We start from the raw sequence: 22,714 nt of genomic DNA, 5'->3' as shown, positions 1-22,714 counted from the left end.
AATGACGGTGTGGGTCTTCAGCATTGTCGTCTGACGACAGTGTGGGTCTTCAGCATCTTCGTCTCACGGTCTTCATCTTCTTCTTCACTCTACTGTGTGGGTCTTGATCTTCTTCTTGACCGTGTGGTAAGAAATCATAGTTTGGATTGTGCTTTAAATGTATTGAATGAATATCCTCTGTTTTGAAGCTATTTTTTCAAGCTTGAAACCATGTCTAAAAATGTATAAAAATGAGTTTGGGTTTCTCAAAACAAAAGCACTAAGTGTTTTTCATTTAGGGAACACAACACGGAAGCAGTTTGAATATTTTTTTCCGAAATATTTTTCTTCCAAAAATCACGTCTTCTTCTTCACTCTACCATGTGGGTCTTCATCTTCTTCTTGACCGTGTGATAAGAAATCATAGTTTGGATTGTGTTTTGAATGTATTGGATGAATATCCTCTATTTTGAAGCTATTTTTTCAAGCTTGAAACCATGTCTAAAAATGTATAAAAATGGGTTTCGGTTTCTCAAAACATAAGCTATTTTATGACTTTGAACTCCAATAACATGCACAGTAGTTTCGAACCACATCATTCATAAAAACTAGAAATCGCTTTGCACATTGGTTGACGCTATTACTATCTGATTGCCATTGTAAATTGAAGAATGGAAAACTTTTGTTACTTGTTAGTAAAGCGAGTACGCCTCCTCTGGTTTGCCACATTTGGCATATGTATCTCTTTGACTTATATATTATTTTCTCATAAGTTGGGAAATCTAGAACAACTGCAAAGACTTCTTGGGCTGTTTTCAACTTGTATTGCTTTGCATATAAACTAATCAAAGAAGCAATTGTGGCAGCCTCCAGTTTACAGCCTAGCTTGATCAATTGACCTGTAGTTTCTGCTTTAAGAGCATCACTTGTGTAGAAATCAATCTCAACCTTGGTTCATTTCAGCAGATATAGATTAAAAATCAACAAGCTTTTACTCCTAGGCCCTTGCGTAAAACAATTATAATTTTATCATTAAAAGAAACATTAATCAACCTTACTTGCCTTCTCTAATGAAGTTGTTAATAAGCTGGTTCACAATTGACAAGTTTGAAAAGTCTGAACATGAGCTACTTTCTTACTCCTCACATGGAAATTGCAATATTGCATGACGTCTTATTAAAGAATATTTACATGTTTTTATCAGATTTGTTGCTTGCATTTTTCTTTATTATCTTCATCGCTGTAGTACAACGATCTTGTCCATTGTATGAGTCAAAAGAAGAACTTCTGCATACGAGCTTAAAGAAAAATAGGGTGTTTGATTGGATCATTTTTGTGTAGCTTTAATCATTCTTGTCCATCATTTTTGCTCCTATAAAAATGGTTGTACAATTTTTTTTTTTAATGCAGCATGTCAGCATAGAAAAAGGGAAAGAAAACCCATCTCTCTCAACACCATGTAGCTTAAATCCCTCAACTGCGGTATCTTATATGATTCTTAATATTTGTTAAGAGTTTGTCAACTTTGTACTTGCTAATTATCATTATTATTGTTATGTTAGGACATCCCAACAACTATTTCAAACTTTCCAAATTACATGCACGGTTACGGACCAGAGCCTGCATGGTCACCGGCTTTTATCACATATCCAAGTGCATACCAATGTCCAAGCAACATTCAGATGGTGATGCAACTTCATTGTTTGTTTTTTTTTCCTGTTTTTTGGAAGTTTAATTGATTTCTTTTTTAACAGAATACTGGTTATCCATTTCAATATGGGATGAGACCTCTGACTCCTCCCATGGCTACAAGCTCCGAAACAACCGAAAGATTCGAAGAGGATACACCCGGGTGTAGGGAAATTGAAGAGCCTTGTTCCTCCTCTAGGGTTGATGAACAAGGTGAAGATGATAGGCCAGATTTAGGGGAAACTGGCGATGGCACTGCTTAGACACCTCTGTTAGACCGAATGGATGGTGGTGATATGATTGAGGAGCCAAAAGCGGGGATGGAGTTTGATTCTTTTGAGGAATTAATGAGCTATTATAAGATATATGCTAAGAAATACGGGTTTGGATCCATGACACAAAGGAGTGAAAGGGATGACGAAGGGAGTGTCAGATATGTCACTATTGCTTGTGCCCGTGCGGGGAAAGCTCGGAATAGGACAATGAATGTCGCCAAACCACGCCCGACAAGAAAGACTGACTGTAAGGCAAGGATTAATGCCTTAAAATTTGATGGGAAGATGTGGGTTGACCACAGTTCATAATACCCACAATCACAGATTGAGTCCACAGAAATCCCGTTTTTTCCGATGTAATCGCGAAGTTAGTGAGACTGTAAAAAGGGTACTTGATACTAATGACCTAGCTGGCATTCAAATGAACAAAAGTTTCGAATCTCTTGTTGTGGGTGCGGGAGGATTTGAGAATCTCCCATTTTTGAAAAAAGATTGTCGCAATTACATCGATAAGGCAAGACATCTATGACTTAGAGCAGGTGGTGCTAGAGCACTTCGAGACTATTTTTGTAGAATGCAGCGCAAGAACCCCGGATTCTTTGCCTTGATGGATTTAAATGATGATGGGAGGTTAAAAAATTTCTTTTGGGCATATCCACGCAGTAGGGCAGCTTATCAAGATTTTGGTGATATGGTAATATTTGACACCACGTACTTAACAAACAGATACGGGATGCCCTTTGCTCCCTTTGTTGGTGTAAACCATCATGGGTAGTCGATTCTGTTGGGAGCAGGGTTAATTTCCATTGAGGACACAGTGACTTTTACTTGGTTATTTCAGACTTGGCTGCAGTGTATGGATGGTATAGCCCTGCCAGCTATTATTACTGACCAAGACAGAGCAATGAAAAATGCAATTGCCATTGTATTTCCAAAAACCCGACATAGATTTTGCCTCTGGCATATATTAAAAAAAGTCCTCGAGAAACTTGGCTCCCATCGTGCCTACAAAAGTGGCCTGAAAACTCAAATGATGAAATGTGTGTATGACACTCAAACTATTGAAGAATTTGAGAAATCGTGGGAAGAGGTAATTAGCACGTACAACTTGGAAGAAAATGTTTGGTTGCAAAGTTTGTACGCTGAGCGCACACATTAGGTACCAGTATTTTTGAAGGAGTATTTTTAGGCTGGTATGAGTACAACACAACGGAGCGAAAGCATAAATGCATTTTTTGACGGATATGTTCATGCGAAGACAAACTTGAAGGAGTTTGTCAACCAGTTTGACAATGCATTGAGAAAGAAAATCGAGAATGAAATCAATTCGGACTTCCACTCATTTAGCGTTACGATACCATGCATCTCTAGATCTCCAATCGAGAAGAGATTTCAAGAGTTGTACTCGAATGTAAAATTCAGGAAAGTCCAACAGCAAGTTACGGGTATGCTCGATATGGATCCATCTCTACTTAGACGAAATGGTGTGGAGAAGACCTACTTGGTAGAAAATGAAATTTCTGTTGAGGAGTTCACGAAACATGTTACATATTACATGGATTTAATGAGGAAGATTGCGATGTAAAATTTTCATGTGGATTATTCAAATGAAGGGGATACTGTGTAGGCATGTCTTGGCCATATTCAAATGTAACGGGATAAAGTACTTGCCGGATAGGTACATTTTAGATCGATGGAGGAAGGATATCAAACGGAGATATACGTTAATCCAGAGTACCTATGACACAGGAAATCAACGGGAAGATACTAACAGATATTCAAGTCTGTTGAATATTTGTTATCGGATGATTACTCATGCAGTGGGTTCAAAAGAGCATACTGAAGATGCAACTAAAAAATTATATGCAATGATTGATTTATATATTGGCAACCAAGAACCCCCTTCGATGACCCCAACGGATTCCAATGTTGGTTTAAAGACAATGACACAACTACAGTTGGTAGTTCACAGCAGGTACTCAGTCCACGAGTTGTGCACGGAAAAGGCAGATCCTCATCTCTGAAGAGAGCATCCAGGATGGAGCAAGAAATGCGGAAGGTTAAAGCGAGGACGAAGAAAGCAAATATAAAAGGAAAACGTAAAAAAGTTCGATATCTATAATAACGAGAATATTTGCCACATACATGTTTATTTGGATTGATTTATTTATGCAAATCTTGTGCTGATATAGATTTTTTACTTGTTACTTGACTATTAGCAAGATGGAGGAGATATGCTATCTCAAAACACATGTAGGAATTTATTTGGCCCATATGAGATAGATCTTGATTCTGAAGGAAATGTGTAGGTATACATATTTTTGTTACAAAATTGCTGCCTTATATTTGGACAGGTATTTGCCACATACATGTGATAGACTTATATTGGTTCATATTTTTGTTGTTATCTATATATCTTTAGACTATTCCAGTCAACTCAGCTTTTGACATTAGTGGATTCCAAAATATGGTTGGGAGTCAAGAAAGTGTAATATTTCTAAATCCAAAATATTTTTAATATCACTAAATTGATGTCACATTAATATTTGCTATTTATTCTTTACAGATGCAACTTGGTTTGGACGGATCACAACCCTTTGCCCAAATGATATGGTTCGGACTTCTACAACATTGAGCGTACCTCTAACTTCAACTTCTTCTAATGCCATATCGATAGCATTTTTCATTCTACTTTATCAGCTTAATGTAAATTTGGGCCATGTGATCTCTTGTTTTACTCTAGCACACCTCTAGATAATTGAATATGCTTGCCTTGAATGTCGATAATTTTTAAAAAATTTGGCAGAAAAGATACTTATTATGGCTATTAATAAAGCCAGCTTTGAATACGATGGTTGGTGGTAGGGAATGTAATGGGAGGTAGAAGTTTGAACTAAGATGCTCCATTAAGCTCTTGTCATTTGGCATGTCTAATATGGACTAAATCAATTGAAATCTGGGCTAGGATTGTCATTTTATAGCTGTGTCTTGTCACTCAAAATATACACATTAGCAAGTAAAGTATAAAATATACAATTGCATAATCTGTTTATTTAATAACTGTTGTAGAATGGTTATAGCTACTGTTATTTCCTGTGAATGGTATTTTCTCATTTCCACTTTTAGAAAATTCTTCTTCTGACATATGCACATATATTCAAGCATCAATCCTTCCCCATATATCCAATTTTCTATTTACAATTGTTTTATTGTCTAATTTTCTTTTTGTTTTCCTACAGTTGCAAGTTCACAGCCTAAGATTACAGCCAAGGTAACCAAACATGATGATTTGTGGGATTCCATAGTTGCTCCTGTATATTTTCCATGTATATTTTTGGAAGAATTCTTGCAAGTTGTAGTTTTTGTAAATATATTGGTGGGAAAAAAGAATGGAGGTCGTGGAAGTTGTAATTATTTTGGTGGCAAGGATAGCTTGGCAAGTTATATTTTTTGTACGTATATATTTTTGGAAAGAAAGCCTTTCAAGTTGAAAATTGTAATTTTTTATTTTTCCTGTGAAGGAAGCTTGCAAGAGGACTATTTAAATTGTTGTAATTACTTTTGTGGGAAGAAAGCATGACACACAAATAAAATTGTAATTTATTTGTGTAGGCAGCTTTGAATATGCTAGTTATAGGTTCATTTTGTGTGAATTTGTGATGATTGGGTTTTGTAAGTTTGTAAGCTTGGTGGCCAGAATAGTTGTAATTATTTTGTGGGTGCTGGACCGTGAGTTAGTCTACCTGTTTTGGCTCTTGGTGTACGTGAGTTAGTCCTATAATTCATGCTGCTTGGTGTTCGTGAGTTAGTCTACTAGTTTTGGCTCTCCATTGAAATTTGTTTTGAAGGAAATGAATTCTGAACGTGGGTGCTGGACGTGAGTTACTCTACCAGTTTTGGCTGGTTGTTGTACGTGAATTACTCCTATAATTCATGTAGCGGGTTCGTGAGTTAGTCTGGCATGTTTTGGCTCTTCATTTTTATTTGTTTTCAAGGTAATGTAGTCAGAACAGACGAGAAAATCCATCATAATGACCAAAAACTAGACGTAAAACAATATTATACATTCTGTACATAGAAACTTGAATTCAAGTTCCAAAAGCTATTTTATAACACTTCAACTACAAATTTAGTTCTCTAAGCTTTTTACAACACTTACACTACAAATTCAGACTATGATTTATAACATAAACCACTACCAATTCACCAAGTAACAACAAACAATTATCACAAAACTCCAATACAGCCAGGATAGCATGCGTGAACGCCTTAGGAGAGCTTCTCTCTCAAGAAGGATCAACTCATTTTTTTGAACCTCCTCATTTCTACTGGATAGCACCATCTCTCTCTTCTCGATCTCATCTACTATTTTACGCTGAATCTCCCTCCTTTCGACATCGACGAGTCTCTTCTCGAGCTCTTCCTCCTTCCTTAAGAGTTGAATTTATTTTTCTTGTAGATCCGAGTCTGTGTGTTGATTACTATCAACCCACTTGAAATATTTGCAATATGGTAATCCCTAATATTTAACACATAAAAAATTGTTAGGTACCTAATATTAATCAATATATTATTTCAAGTTACATTAGAAGAGTACTATTTACCTTTGTGTTGTACTTTGGACACCCTAAGAAGGGTCGTCCTGGATTTCTTTTAGTATTTGAATATCTCAATGTAGTTTTAATATTACAGAAGCACGATGGTTTCGCTAACGGTGAATAAGACAGTGATGATGAGGACATTCTCATGCAGCAGTTTTTAGTTTCTTGTATCAAGAATGTGAAACAGTCTGCTGCTAAGAAACTCTCTTTGACTAATCACAAGAAGTTAAGGAAGTTGACAGCTACAAGTTTTGATGTATTTGAAAACATATCAAGTATTCTTTTTCTTTCCAAGGATAAACAAAACAGGGAAATCCAAGATTTTCAAGCACTTAAACAAGCACTTCCATAACGAGCACAAGCCTGAGTAGCTAGTGAGTCAAATAGAAGATAAAATTGGTAGCTACTTTTATAGCTTACCAAACTACAGTTTAAAACAAAAAGGCTTCATTTAGAAGGTAAAGAGGCAACAGACACCAACTACCACCAATCAACAACCTATCTTGATTTTTAATTTCACAATCTACATAGTGTACTAGAAACTTTAAACTGGAGCTGAAATGTTGTCAATCTTTCATAGAATCCAGCTTTAATCTCCAACCATTTCAGTAAACTATAGGATTTGATTTTTCTGAACCCACAAACCATTCACATCTTCAAAAGAAAACCCAGAACCTCAACATTCAAGGTCAAAACAACCGTGAGTCCGTGACTTATTCCGAGTGAATAAGCATAGAATACAGATCAACCACACAAATAGCAACAACTAGCAAAGTTAAAAGTCAATAGCAAAGCTGAAAGTCAAAAGCAGAAAACATACCCTTCTCTACCAGATATTTGCAACCAACAAAATACAGATTCAATCGGCTTTATAGAACCTGAAAAGATTCCTCAAATCTCAAGCAGCCGATACTTTAATTATACCAAATAAAAAATCTGAAATCTGGCACAAGACACTACCTGACAAAACCCAAACCCACAAAATTAGGCCGAAAGGTCAACCGCCAAAATTCTAAAAGATCAATTCGAAGATTCCCAACAATAAATCCTCTTCAGGGGTGTACAAACTTCAACAAGAAATAAGCAAAGAATGAAAATAGCATTCAGTAATACAAAGACAAAGAACCTGAAAACCCTAACAGTTTGTAGATAAAAAAAATCACACATTTCGTAGATAAAAAAATCCTAAGGGAAAATTATGGAATGTTAAAAGGAAATATACCCATTTAAATAGGACCTCGGATTTGTGGTAGCAGACGTTAGGGTTTGAAGCTGCGTGCCGGAAGTGGAGCTTAGTGCCAGCAATTCGAAAGTTAGGGTTTTTCGGGATGAAGGGAAACGAAGAACTTAGGGTTTTTCGGGATGAAGGGGAAGGGGCTGAGGAAAGGGGGAATCGAAGGGAGGCCGTAAGAGGCAGCTCTAAGTGGAGGGACGTGGCTTCGAGGCGTGCGGAGAAAGAGGTCTCGTGAGGAGTAGAGAGGGAGGCAACACGGGAGGAAGAAAAATGGCAGAGAGGGAAACTTGTTTCGTCTGAAACATGAGCATGAGGGAAACGGGAAATCAAACTCATCAAAACGGTGCGTTCCGTTTAATTGCCACATCAGCAGCCGCTTGCACGGCGCTTCCCCCAGGTGACTGCACTAAGCATTTTTCTTTTTCTAATATGGGTGCATACCAAGGACTTGGGATCCTAGCTAAATTTATGTGTCAAATCCATCCATCTCTTCTATACTAAATCTGAAGTTAACTTAAGAAAATCTCGAGTCACATAGGAACTTATATTTTAAAGGGATTAATTAAAATCATAATTAAAGTCTCTTAAGGTTATCATCAATTACATAAATCTCTTCTTCATAAACAACGGGGAGGAATTACTTTCACCCTTTTTTGTCAAATTAAATTGGTTGCTACGTACTCCGTTTTGAAGGAGATGTTGAATTAGGGGTGGCAAATCGTGTTTTTTGATCGTATTCGTGTCATATCAAGTCATAAATATTCGACTATATAAGTCAATCCGAACCTGACCAATTAAGCTAATCGTGTCAAACTTTTAAACATTAACCTAACTCATTTAGATAACAAGTTGTATTGTGTCACCCATTTTAACCTGTCTAATAATTAATTAGAAATAGGTCAACACGACATGACTCATTTAAACTAGTTTTATATAAATTGGTTGAACTAACACACATAATCCATTTGACATTATTAACATAATTTTTCATAAAAAGTTAAAATCTATATATATTTATCAGTAGCCACAATATCTTAAAATAAGACTACCTACTAAGAAAAACTATCAATATTTTTCAAATTTTGACATATAATAAAACCAATATTACAAACCCTACAAAAACAAATATGAGGATAGGTCTAAAATTACAATCTTAATAATAAAAACATAAACATACTAAGAAATATCAATATTACAACTCAATAATAATAAAATTATAATTTTGAAATAAAATTAAACAGGTTGAATTTGAGTTAAGCAGGTTGACCTGTTTATAAATCGTATCTTAACGGGCTAACTTGTTTTGATCATAACCCGTTAACATCAAATCTAAACCCGCTAATTTTGTGTCATGTTCGTGTTAGGTTCACGGGCCGTGTCACATATTGCCACTCTTAAGTTGAATGATAATTGAAGATGGGGCTAGGTTGAGTTCACGTAATCCCATGTGATACGATTATAGAAGTAAAAAATGGTAATTTTTGCCTTCGCAGAGCGATTCAATAGAAATAAGAAAAGATAAAGAAAGATCAAATATATAATGCTTTAGTTAATTAGATCTTTCATTTTCCACATGAGATAATTAGTTATGTCACATGTGATGTGGTTATTTAGCCAATTAATTAAAAACAGTTACTTTTCGATACATATATATTTGTACAATATTCAACAAGATGAGGCTGAGAATCTGGATAGTAAGTAAAACAAATTAATTCCAAAGTCAAGGTGATCGATGGTAGATACTACTACAAGTTATTATTATTAATATGTAAAGAAATTTACAGTTTGCCAAATTGAAGCTGGAGTAAGTCTTTAATTTCTTTGTTTGATGGTGCCGCTTGCATTAAATTACCACGTACACATGATAAAACATGAATGAATATTGATCAATCCCCACTTGTCCTCCAATATACATAATTCAGTACTAACTGGCTATGTAGGTATATGATCAATGACTTTAATTAATTGACGATAGTGATGTCCTCACGTCGATTTTCCCGGCCGGCCTCATGCATGGTCACGCCGACGTTGTTTGAGCTAGCTAGGTTGATTTTATTTTGGATTTTTCTTCTAAATCTATATATATATATATATATATATATATATTTGTAGTGATTGTTTACTTTTGATCTAGCTTTGTGACTAAATATCAGAAAAAGAGTGCTATTTTGTGCCGCTACGTTAATGCTTGTTTCTTGCCACACGAAACTTCAAAGGCTTGACTAGCAGCTTGCATGTTTTCAGTACGTACCTTGGCCGGGAATTAACAAATGCATCCAAATTTAATAATGGTAAAACCAAGATACAGGAGGAAATATTCATGTAGGATATTCAATATTGCAAGACTATAACATGATATATTCTATCTTTTTCTAAATTAAACTATCCAATTCTATGGAACAATTCGAAAAACAATAATTCTATTTGCAAGTAGCTTTTACACTACATACTATTCATATGACATAATTTAATTTTAAAGATAAATTTTAAAATTTAAATTTTATAAATTAAATTATACCACGTGAAAGATTTATATTATAAATATTTTTAAATAGCATTACTAATTTTTTTAAAAAACTGAGTTCTGCAATTCCGTATGCAGTAGATGATCAGGAGGATCCCAGGTAGCTGGCCCAAGGTTAGCACTGCCCGAGAGGCTAATCCAAACACGTATTTTGATAATATGGGCCTCAAGATTCATAAGCTTACCTTTCCCACTTGGGCAAAGATAGAAGATAGCTCAAGAAGCTTTTCATGTCATTAGCCCAAATGATACTCTTCTTGCTTTCGAAAGGAAGAAAGAAACCAAGAATCAAGACACGATATGGTTCGGCTACATCCAGGGACGAATTTAGGAAATATAATATTTGGAGTCGTTAGTGCTTAAGAGTCGGTTTAAATTGAAAGATCATTTTAACTCATTTTATTATTATTTATTATTATTTATAAATTTTAACTTATAAATCTCATAATTATTTTTTAAATCATTTCAATTCATCTTATCCCATCTATTAATTCATGTGTTATACACTTTTTTATAAAAAAAATAAAAAAATATGAGATCTATATTAAAAAATTAAATCTTTTTAATAGTAGACTCTACTTTTTTTTAAAAGAAATACATAAAATTTGCATAATACATGATTGTATCTAGTATTACTCCAAATTTAGAAGGGTTCGAAAATTCTGATTTTTTTTTTATTAATTTCATTTAAAATTATGTAAAAATAAAAATAAAAGAGCATTAGTTGTGAATCCTTTTAACTTCAAATATATTTTATCCTGATAAATCATATATATGCTCATTGGTTCATGTGAATCAAAATTTTTAATTTAATTCATTATGTTGTATATACATTTAAATTAGTTTTGAATATCATAATATGACTTTTCGTCATTTTCTTTACATTTTATTTTGAAAACTTAAGTTAAACAATATGTATAAGCCAAAAATCTTAAGTAATAAACATTGTTAAAACTAGGCCGTTTCGAAATTAAATTAAATTAAACGAATTTTTTCAACTTTTAATATTGCTGAGAAAAGGTTTCAAAATAAAATAAATGCCGACTTTCTTATAAATTATTTACTAGTCTATATTGAGAATGAATATTATAATTAATAATTTTTATTTTTTGATAAAACATTGAGATTAGTTGGTATGTTAAATGCTTTTATTTTTTATTTTATATTCAAATTTAAAACTTCCTATATACTGGCTTTTACATCATCTTTTAATTTTTATTATATATAAAATTTTACATGTCCTACGACTCCACTCTACATAAATCCTGCGTCGTCCCTAGCAACATCGATTATGTTCATGTAACAACTAATAGAGACAAACAAAAACAAAAAGCAAAACTAATTGACTAACTATATTTAGGCTGTGTTAATATATTGAGCTGAGCTGAGTTCTTTATAAATAATAATAAATTGAAATGATGTAATTAATTTTGTTGAGCCAACACTAAGATAAGTTTAGGGCCCGGTTTGGTTGTTAAACTCATCTGAGTTCAACTCAGTTTAGTCTAATTTTAAATTAAGTATAATATCTAAACACCCAACTTTTAAATTACTAAATTTATCTCAACTCAAAACATCTTTACACGTGGGATCCACAACTTTTTTTAATTTAACACTTCTTTACAGGTGAGACCTACAACATTTTTCAACTTCTTATAAATACATCTAAACTCATCTTAACATCTAAACACATTTAAACTCTTTTTAGGTGGACTCCACAAAACTCACTCTACCATCTCAACTCATTATTATTCATAAAGAACTCAACTCAGCTCAACATCCAAACGCAGCCTAAATGTGTTTGGATGTTAAAATAAGTTTAGATGTATTTATAGAAAGTTGAAAAAGATTATGAGTTCTGAGTGTAAAAAGGTTTTTAGTTTGGATAAATTTAGTAATTTGAGAGTTGGATATTTGAATGTTAGAAGAGATCTAAATCTGAACCGGTCAATGAACTAAATTCAACCTTACATTCGACTTTCTGAAATGTTTTAAAAAAATTAAAATAACTATCTAAATTTATCTCTGAATCCAAACTACTCATGAGATAATAAAATATTATTTTTTCCTTTTTATTAAATAATAACTTCCTCCGGCCAAAAGCATATGATCTGATTCCATAACACCTAAGCCTTCAAAATGGCGTATTTTTTTTTACATATGAAATTTATCAATAAATTATTAAATTTTCATGTAAATTTAACATTTATTATTTTATTTTTTTTAAGGTGTGCATCGCTTGCACACTATACGTGCAGTTGAGGATGACATGCAGTAAGTGATTTGGCACTAGAGTCAAACCGTGCATAATAGCCAGAAGCTTATCCTATAATTCCTCCAAGTCCAAATTAAATCATTATCATCTCTTTTTGACAAAATAAAGTGGCAATTAAGATAGACACGAGTGGCGGTGGTGGCGGTTCTATTGTAGTCCGACTTTCCTTCGTTCCTGCCTCTTGCTTTCAAAGAAAGAGACTCGTCCCAGAAAACTCCAAAGAAAAACCAAACAAGAACATGGCCGGTCGAGGGAGTGGCAGACGAGGTTCTAGCCAGAATGGAGGGTGGGACTTCAGATTCGGATCCGGCACCTCGCCTAATGAAACTTGGAGCTACTACTGGAGCGCGGGTTCAGGCCCTGGTGGCAGCAGTACTTTCGGCTTTGGTTCTGGTGCAGGCAGGGGTACTAATGGTGGTGGGTTTGGATTTGGGTGGGGCAGCTCTACTTTAAGTGGCGACAGCAGCGGCAGCTTCGGGTTTGGTGCTGGCGGCGGCAGCGGCTCTACTTTCAACGATGGCGGTGCGAATCTTAATGGATTCGGATTTGGAATCGGGCGTGGAGGTTTTTGGCACTCACCAAATCAATTCAGGTCTAATGGAGTTGGCGACAATAACAATATCAATCCCAACAACAATCATGCTGCAGGCGGTAGATCTACTACCGGTGGGAGACGGTAGAGAGCTTGTAGTTTTTTTTTTTTTTTTTTTTTAATAAAATAAACTTCTGTAATCTTTACTGAAATAAGCATTATCACTAGGTACATATTCTCTCCTTGTCTTTAATGCATCTAATACAATTTGGTACCTCTTCTATCCAAACTAATTCAGTGTTTAACAGTACTTCCTTTGCTAAAATGTGTGCTGCCTCATTTGAATTTCTGTACACAAACTCAACACTCCAATCTTCTCTTGAAATCAACAACTTCTTGACAGCTTCTAGGATGCTTCCATAAAAGGATCTATCTTCTTCGTGATTGTTTACTGCATTGACTATCACTTGAGCATAGGGGTGTAAATTCAAATCGGAAAATTGGAAAACCGGTCCGGATCGGACCGATTTTAACGGTTTTGAACTGGTCCGGTCCGGAATCGGTTTTTAAAATCTAAAAACCGGCCGGTTTCGGTCCGGTTCCGGTTTTAGGATTTTTTGGACCGGACCGAACCGGACTGGACTAGTTGATTAAAAAAAATAAAAAATAATATTTTTATATATAAGTTTTATACAAAATATTTTATATATATTAAATATTAATATATATAAGTTTTATATATAATGTATAATTATAAATTTTTATGTGAAATTTTTATATATAATATATATAATTATATATATTCATATATGAAGTAATTTCTTGTTATAATTTATAAATTATTACATAAAATGTTAATATTAAATCACTAAAAGTTTATAACTTATAACTATACCAATAGTCTAATATTAATACTATTATATAGTCTAATATATTAATAAAAGTATAAAACAATTGTTTTTAAATCAATTTTTTTTTATAAACAAATTTTTAATAACAAATTGTGAAACAAATCAATAATTAATGATTTATTATTAATTGATAGTTTATATTTTTTATATTTTTTATGGTTAATAATAATAAATTAGATAAAAATTACATCTTTACAGTGAATTTTCGTTAGATTTGACACTGTTGGTAGACGAAATGGAGGGGATTGGGAAGTTTTGAAAGTTCGATGGTCCACTTTGATGCAATTATTAGTTTCAGAGGCACATTGTGAATTGAGTGAAAGTTTGAATGGGTAAAGTGTAACTAGCCCATTATAGTAAGTTATCATCATACTAACATAGCACATCACTCAAAATATCTCGCCTATGTCCCAAACTACTTGATCTCACTAGGTCAAGGGGCCTTAATCTCTCACGAGTATATAACTCAAATCAATTCTTGACCTCATATTAAATAATATGCTCATGATTATATTAAGTGAAAATGATATAATCGACCGGACTATGAGACATATAATAGCAAATAAAAATCCAAACAATCTTTCTTAGAAACTCATGTCAATTCAATTAGACTTGACTAATTTCCTTGACATGCTTCGTGAGACCATATCATTCGTGGTCCTAAGAAAACATGCTACGGTAGCAACATCAAGTTTCCATTTTATGATATAATTCCAGGTTCAATGGCATAGGAATAGATCATTTATTGATCCATTAGGGCTCACAGAGTGATGGGGCAGGGACACATCTAATCACTCCCTCATATGCTCGTCTATAGCACATACAGTATGAAATGTATGTTACGGCAGAACTCTCACTTAATTAGGCTTGTCACATTCAAATGCTGTAAGAATCTTAGTCTAGGCACAACAAAGGTGCTCTAACTTGAGTTTCTTAGTACAGTCACTTATCTATCATATTTCGCTTTAATCAAATTTCATGAAATTGTGCAAATATTTCATATATGACTCTTGAAAGTCTCATCTTAGTCAAGTTAAGTCGACATTCTTTAAATTTATCTTAAATACTCCAAAGGCATTAAGATGTTTATTTACTCGCTTTCCAAGCGCCAAATTAATTGAAATTTGAATTTTTGAAAGATAATTGATTGTCATCTTTCAGGTGTATATAGCATGATTAAAAGTTTGAATTTTGAAAATTCGAAAAATAATTGATTGTTATTTTCACATGTGCATGTTTTATTTGAAACTTTTCAAAAGTGATTTATGCTCTTTTTGACATATCCAAAAGGTAAATGATTTTATTTGAAAATTTTAAAAAATAAATCATGTTCCTTTTGTCATCTGTGAAAAGTAATAGATTAGGTTTAAAAATTTTGAAAAGTAAATGATGTTGTCTTCAACAATTGCAAAAATGAGAAACTTTTATTTGAAAATTTTAAAAGTAAGTGGTGCTTCTTTTCGACATGTGAATCTTTTTAAATTTAAAAATAAAATCTCATATACCGATAAATTGCTCATTTGAGATCTTCAAATCAAGATACAACAACAAGAGCATACTCACATCAGATTGCAATTTTTACGACATTCATTCAAAGCTTTCAATCTTTCTCTTTTCTAAGCATTGAGCCTTAACCCTTATTCATTTTGAGAGAGATATAGTTTACGCTGTATTATTCTTATTCCACTCATCGAGGAGTATTTTTTTATAATCTACCAACTATAAGCTCTTGCATCAGTAAAAGTACACATGGAATAGTTGAATCATCACGTGTAAGGTGATTGCAAGTGTAGAGGGTGTTCTACACGGATTCTTTGTAGCGATACTGCTCAAAAATATAATAGATTTCTATCTCCACCTAAAAGAGGTTGAATAGTGAATCTGAGAATCCTCAAGAGATAGCTTGAGGCGAGGACGTAGGCAGTGGAGCTGAATCTTGTTAAAATACTGAGTTTGCTTCTCTTTTACCCTTACTCCTTATATTTATTGTTGCTTCGTATTTTGTTCATATTTTATATTGTACATTTGGTTTATAACTGTTAATCTTTAAATATAACCCAATTCACCTCATCTTGTGTTAGTCATCTAGACAATACTTAGGACAATGTTCTAGACTCAATGTATAATTCTTCTCAATTTGAGTGTTTATGGGTTTGGAGTTCATACGAAATCGTTCTAGAATTTTTTTAATGTAAGTCTCTTGAGACAAAGCAAGAAGCTTTCTAAATCGATCTATTGAAATTCTAACTTTCAGCACATAATTTGCTTCACTCATATCCTTCATATGAAAAGTAGAGGACAACCACTTTTTGCGGCGACAATTATTTTCATGTCATTTATAGCTAATAAGATATCATCTACGTACAAAGACAAAATTAGAAAACTCTTCCTTTTACGTTTGACTTACACACAATGGTCTAGACAATTGTTTAAGGCCATAAATGAAATGTTTCAGCTGGTATACTTTGCGCTCTTGTCCTTCAACCTCAAAACCAACAGGTTGATCCATATAGGTCTCCTGATTTAGTTTTCCATTGAGAAATGCAGCTTTCACTCATTTGAAAAAGTTTCAAATCTAGATGTACAAATATAGATAGAATAAGGCGAATGGCAAGGGATAATGTTTTTTCATAATCTATACCCTCTCTTTGGGTATAACCATTCACCACAAGCCAGGCCTTATACTTGTCAATTGATCCATCTGTCTGGTGCTTAATTTTTAAAACCCATTTGTTTCCAATAGATTTGCTCTTAAGTGGAAGATCAACTAACTCTCAAATTTGGTTCTTTGTCATAGAACTTATCTCATCTCTCATAGCAACCAGCCATTTATTTGAAACATGTGAACTTAGTGCTTCTTCATAAGAATAAAGTTTATCAAAGTCACACAGTGCACACATGAAAGATTCACCTTCAATCTCAAAACAACGACGAAAAATGGTTCCGCATTTGCTTCCACATAACGGAGACTCTTATGAGCCACTTTCTAGTAGTACACTCCCACTAGGAGGTAAGTCACTCCTACTATCTTTTACAATTCTAGAATGTAATAATTCTCCACCTTCACCAAAAGATGGTGTAACACCCTCAAGTTCTTGCAACTCAAAAAATCAAGATCTTTCTTTATTTTATCAATATTAGAAAAATCATTTTCGATAAATGTGACATCATGCGACTTTATTTCTATAATCTATCTGTTAGAATGTTCACCAAACATTACATAGCCCTTTTAGTTTTTTGAATATCTTATGAAGATATGCTGCTCTAGGGCCAAGTTTTCTATATTTATAGGAATTGTTAATTGCATGTGTATCCCCTTTTGCTCGAAGAATCCCTGAACTCTTTAAACAAGTACTCTCGACCCTGATCAGCTCATAAAATTTTTAAATTCATTTATTTCTGATTCTCAACCTCAGCCACAAGCTTAAGCAATCCAATGCTTCAAAGCAATAGGAGATCAAATAGACATAACCCGAAACGTGAGTAATCTTCTATAAAGGTGAAAAAATAAGAGGTGTCATGGCATGCCTTCACATTCATATGTCTACAAATATCAGAATCGACTAGCTTTAAAGGATAAAATGCCTTAGGAGCCTTTCCAAAAGCCTTCCTACATGCCTTACCATCTAAACAAGCCTCACATATAGTCGGTTTACATTAGCATGAGACCTTAATAGAGTTTCTCTAGCTAGTCTAGTTCATTTCAATGAATTAGAAGTAATATCATCATCATTTCTAGACATGAAAGAAAATAAGGAACTATCTAAATCCAATATAAAGAAACCATTTGAAAGAAAACCATGTTCATATAAAGTCATATCCAAATAAAAGCCCAGCTAAAGGCCATCAAAGTGAAAAGTAAAATCAAGTTCCAACATAGAAATAACTGAAAATAAATTATATTAAACACCAGGTGCATATGGCACATCATGAAGAAGTAACAAGCGCCCCAGACGCATCTTGAGTTAATAGGTGCCAACTCTAAACACTTCTTATCAAGTTCTATTACCCAATATAACATACTATCTGCTAACTGAATCTTTTTATAATCTATAAACCCAACTCGATCTCGAGCTACATGTTTGATTCCACCCATGTCTATAATTCATTCAAGGATTGAGTGGGAAAGAAAAATATGTGAACAAACATAAGTAGTAAGAGAGTTGTGTTTAGAGGATATATTATTTGCCTTAGTGCACTCATGAGTAAAGCGTCTCACTTTTCCACAGTTATAGTACTTCGATTTGGACATTTCCTTATCAGCATGCTTGCCTCTGTGGCACTTTACTACTTTTCCATCCTTTAGCCCAAGACTATATACCACTCCAACAGATTTTCCATGTTGCTTGCGCTTAGGTCTGAATGTCTTGTGCTTCCCTACTTGGGCTTCAAGGAGTGTATTACAGCGCACATCTATGCGCTCCGCCTCTAGCTTTAAATAGCAAGATATATCAGCAAAAGTCTTAATATTCGTGTGTCGTTTTATTTGCCCCCATGTTGGCTTATGCAAAGATCATATCACGGTAGTAAGCCTCGTTTGTTTTCACAGAAGAGATGAGTTGAGATTAAAGTTAAAAAGTTGAATAAAATATTGTTATAATATATTTTTTAATATTATTTTTGTTTTGAGATTTGAAAAAATTGAATTGTTTATTTTATTTTGTATTGGAAATTGAAAAAGTTGTAATAATTAGATAAGATGAGATGAAATGAGATATTTTCTGAAAATAAACGAGGCCTAAACTGTTCATTAGTGAGATTATTGCCAGCAACCTTTAGATCACAAATCAAGGATGACATCGACTTCAAATGCTTAGTTATGGTATGTTTAGGATTCATAACATAATGTTCAAACCTCAAAGTGAGAGTACAAATCCTAGTAGTTGATGTCCCCCTATAGGCAATTCTCAGCTAATTCTAAATATCTTGGAGAGTTGGGGAGTTCTCAAATTCATCAATAAGATCATTGTGCATGCTGCTACGCATGATAAAGCGTGTGATCTTTCTTTGCCCAAGCATGATAGGCTTCCATATCACGATGATATTGGAAAGTATTCCCTTCCTCAGGTTGTCTCATAAGGTGTGATTGATTTTCAAGCACCTCTTGTTCATTAAGCAAATATTGAATTTTTCTAAGTCATATGTCATAGTTGGTCCCATCCAATTTCTCTCATTTAGTAAGGTTAGCAACTACGTTCTTAGTAGTCATTATCACTCCATTCATTGTGCGAGATTGACATTAACATTTAATTTTGTTCCAAAATTTACCTAGTCCATAGAATTTCTTCCTACATAGTGAGATAAAAAATTTTACGAAAAGCTTGTAATCATCTCCCACTATATAAGTCAAAATAATATATCTAATTAATTTTGAATAAAATTTATTGAGGATTTAAAAAAAAAAAAACTCAAAACTCATGCACATATAATCCATTCATCAAATATGAAAAATCCATAATCATTGCACTAAACACATTGCACATAGCCTCCACCCGAAACCTCATTGATAATTTGGTGCATCATGTTAAGGTAACCTTAAAGTATATCAATAGACACGAAACGCATCCCTTTACATAGCCTCAATAATAAAATTATATTCTTAATATTACATTTCTAAAGAAAATCCTACAACAAATATTCTAAGAAAACAATAAATAAATAAGGATGTGACGTCATCGATATACTTATAAGCTACACCCTATCCATTCACAGAAAATAAATACATACATTACACATGAGCCCAACAAATTACCAATGTCAACTCTATCCATTTTAATAAAAAAAAATGAGCTCAAACATCCAATCATAGCATTATGCATGATGTCAATGGATAAAGAACACACATTCTCAACTTATGAGAAGGGTTTAATAGGTCATTAAATCTAAAGACACATATTCAATATGGACATGTATTTAACAATATAAATATTCATAAAATACAGAAAAATGGGACTTGAGGATGTAGGACTAGTGTCCCAAAAATAATTTTTATTATTATCAATTTTTTTAAGCATTTTATTAAAAGTAATTTAAAAAATATTTTTCGACTCTCAGTCTAAAAACAAATAAATGAAAAAACTTTAAACACTAACATAAGACTACACGTGCCACATGTGACAAAAATTGGATAGTTGAAGAAGTTGCACACGCCCCCACGCACCTCCTACACGTGTAGGCTTCATTTTGGCTCTAGAGGCTGTCTTGCCTCTGCTTTACTTGCCACGGTGAAGAGTGTACATCACCTCTGCCGCTTACAGTGTTTTCCAACGTCCAAACACAAAGTTTAGTCATTTTAATGTGTGCGTGTGCCGATAAAGTGAGCATAAATGCACTCCAAGTGCAAGGGTGGATCACACTCTCCATGGCCAAGAGAGGGACTGGTAAAAAAAAAATACCGTTCATCGTCTTCTTCCTCAGTCCAAATTTCTGGTTTTTCCTATTTCGACCACCTATTTTCAATCAGTCATAATTTACTCATACTAATTCCAAATTACACGTATGATATGTCAAATTAAAACTCATGAACCCAGATTTCTAACCATATAAAATGTATGTCTAGAAAATAAGATTTAGGTGGTTCAAAGTTGGTTCAAAGTTACAGTCCAAACATAAACTTTAAAATTAGGGTTTTAGATTTCTTCTTCTATATGCAACGTAACTTTACCAAATTTAAGAGACATGTTTCTGACATTATAAGTAATGTTTTCATGTAGAGAATTAATCTTAAACTTGTCATACTGTAACTTCTAATGAAAAATTTGAAACACAAACCATCATGGTACATCTTCAATTACATGCTTTTAAACTCATTTCAAAGCATCAAACAACATGTAATAATGTTTATAAGGGCGAAAACAAGCAGCATAGGTTTTGATATCAATGTTAAATAAGGTTAATCGAATTACTTCAAGGAGCGAAATTCCCACAAGACCTTTTTCTTGTCTTACAACCCATTTCGCTTTGTTATAATTGCACCTCTATGTCACTTAGAAGGCTACTAGAGTCTTCCAATAAATTCTACGCTTCAAGATCAAGAGATTTAGATAATTTTTTTAGGAAATTGTAGTGAGAGAGGAGAGTTTTCCCTTTTGTACGTAGACTTCTTCCACATATTAATTTAATGTATGTAAAAACTTTCTCATCCATGTGGACACATTAGTGATCATGGAGTACTCACTATCAACAATTTTTAAAAACTGTACAAGGTTTATCTGTGGTCTCTCTCTCCCCATCCAAAGTAAAGGAGTTGTAAAAAATTAAAAAGTTTAGCCACGTGTACATATAGCTAATGAGGCGTTTGAAATGCAAATGATTTCCAATTATATAGTAGAAGATCATCCAATTAGTGAACTTTTATAATTGTTAGGGCAGATTTTATTGATCAAAATAAATAAGAATATAAGTTCACTGACATATACAAGAGCATCCAATGTTTTGAATATCGAACTGGTGACTATTTTGGTCAAGACATTGAAACGAGATATTTCAGTATCAGTACCGTTTTGGATACCGTTTCGGAATAGTCTATATATAAATAAATTATATATATATATATATTATATTCCAAAATAATAGTATATATATGAATAAATTATATATAAATTATAAATAGTCTGATCTAAATTGAGGGGTCAAAAAATGAGCTTGCAGTTTGAATAAATGAAAAAAAAATAAAAAGTAAAGGCTGAAATATCAGCTGGTACAAATCGAAAAGACTGAAATTATGACCAGTACAAAACTATTTCCTTCTCTATACCTACTACATCATAGAAACGGTATATTTCAATTGTACTAGCCAGTACGGTACGAAATTCAAAACTTTGAGAGCATCACCTATGCATAATAATCTAGTGAGACAAAAAACTCATAAAAATTCATGCCATTAAAAATAATTACAATCAATCAATAGAATAAAGTATTAAAAAATAAAGTTTAAACTTATCCATTGGCCGCTCACGATCTTCAAATCATTCATCTCTCGCCAAAAACACGATGATAGACAAATAGACATCATTTTTTAGATTGTTGCACCTCTACAAGACACTAAGAGATAGGTCACCCTTCTTAGTATCACCAAAGTCCATCCCATCCTAGCAAATAATCACTCTACAAGGTTATGACAACCTTACAGTGAAATAGTAGATGGTCAGTGGATTCATCACTCCTTTGCATATTGAACAATAATCCGTGACAATAGTTTGATGTTTTGTAAGATTGTTTATGGAAGGATTTTCACGAGTAAAAACATCCATAACCTTTGTCTTATAAATACTATTACACAGTCTAATTGGTGATATTGCGTTCTAAATGATTAATACTTTTATAAACTTTGTGAGACAATCATTTTGGAATTGTGTAGATTATGTGGGTGATTCCGAAAGGCAATGAAACGACTCATGTTATTTGGGTACAGAGTTCGTTCTCAGTTGGATATGACCGGAGCTAAACATGGATCTCTCAAATTTCTTCGTTCTTCATTTCATGGATGACACTATCTCTTGGATTAGGATCACCATATCGCTGGCTCAAGGAGCTGAAAACTGAGAATAATTGTATTTGATACATCTTTTTCAAGCTTACACTTACCATGTGGCTACCGATAGTATTGAGAATGTTGATATCAGCCTTGAGCACAACTCCTATTTTGCCTCTCGTGATGATGATTCAATGCAGTGAATTTTAATCTTTAAAGTT

General features: G+C 33.5%; 2 long non-coding RNA genes across 2 annotated transcripts; one reads left to right on the top strand and one right to left on the bottom strand.

Annotated features, from left to right (window-relative positions):
• The first annotated feature begins 4,363 nt into the window (after window positions 1–4,363).
• Window positions 4,364–22,704, top strand: LOC121256675. Its single transcript, XR_005939045.1, has 4 exons — window positions 4,364–4,431; window positions 4,510–4,556; window positions 5,332–5,338; window positions 22,694–22,704. It is a non-coding gene; the product is annotated as an uncharacterized LOC121256675 (long non-coding RNA).
• LOC121256674 lies at window positions 6,397–7,005 on the bottom strand. Its single transcript, XR_005939044.1, has 3 exons — window positions 6,965–7,005; window positions 6,548–6,738; window positions 6,397–6,462 (listed from the first exon to the last, which is right to left on the bottom strand). It is a non-coding gene; the product is annotated as an uncharacterized LOC121256674 (long non-coding RNA).
• Window positions 22,705–22,714: the final 10 nt, after the last annotated feature.

Source organism: Juglans microcarpa x Juglans regia, chromosome 3D (assembly GCF_004785595.1).
Source record: "Juglans microcarpa x Juglans regia isolate MS1-56 chromosome 3D, Jm3101_v1.0, whole genome shotgun sequence".
Classification (NCBI taxonomy): Eukaryota; Viridiplantae; Streptophyta; class Magnoliopsida; order Fagales; family Juglandaceae; genus Juglans; species Juglans microcarpa x Juglans regia.
The sequence above is the reverse complement of the archived record's forward strand: the minus strand, read 5'-3'. Positions and strand labels throughout refer to the sequence as shown.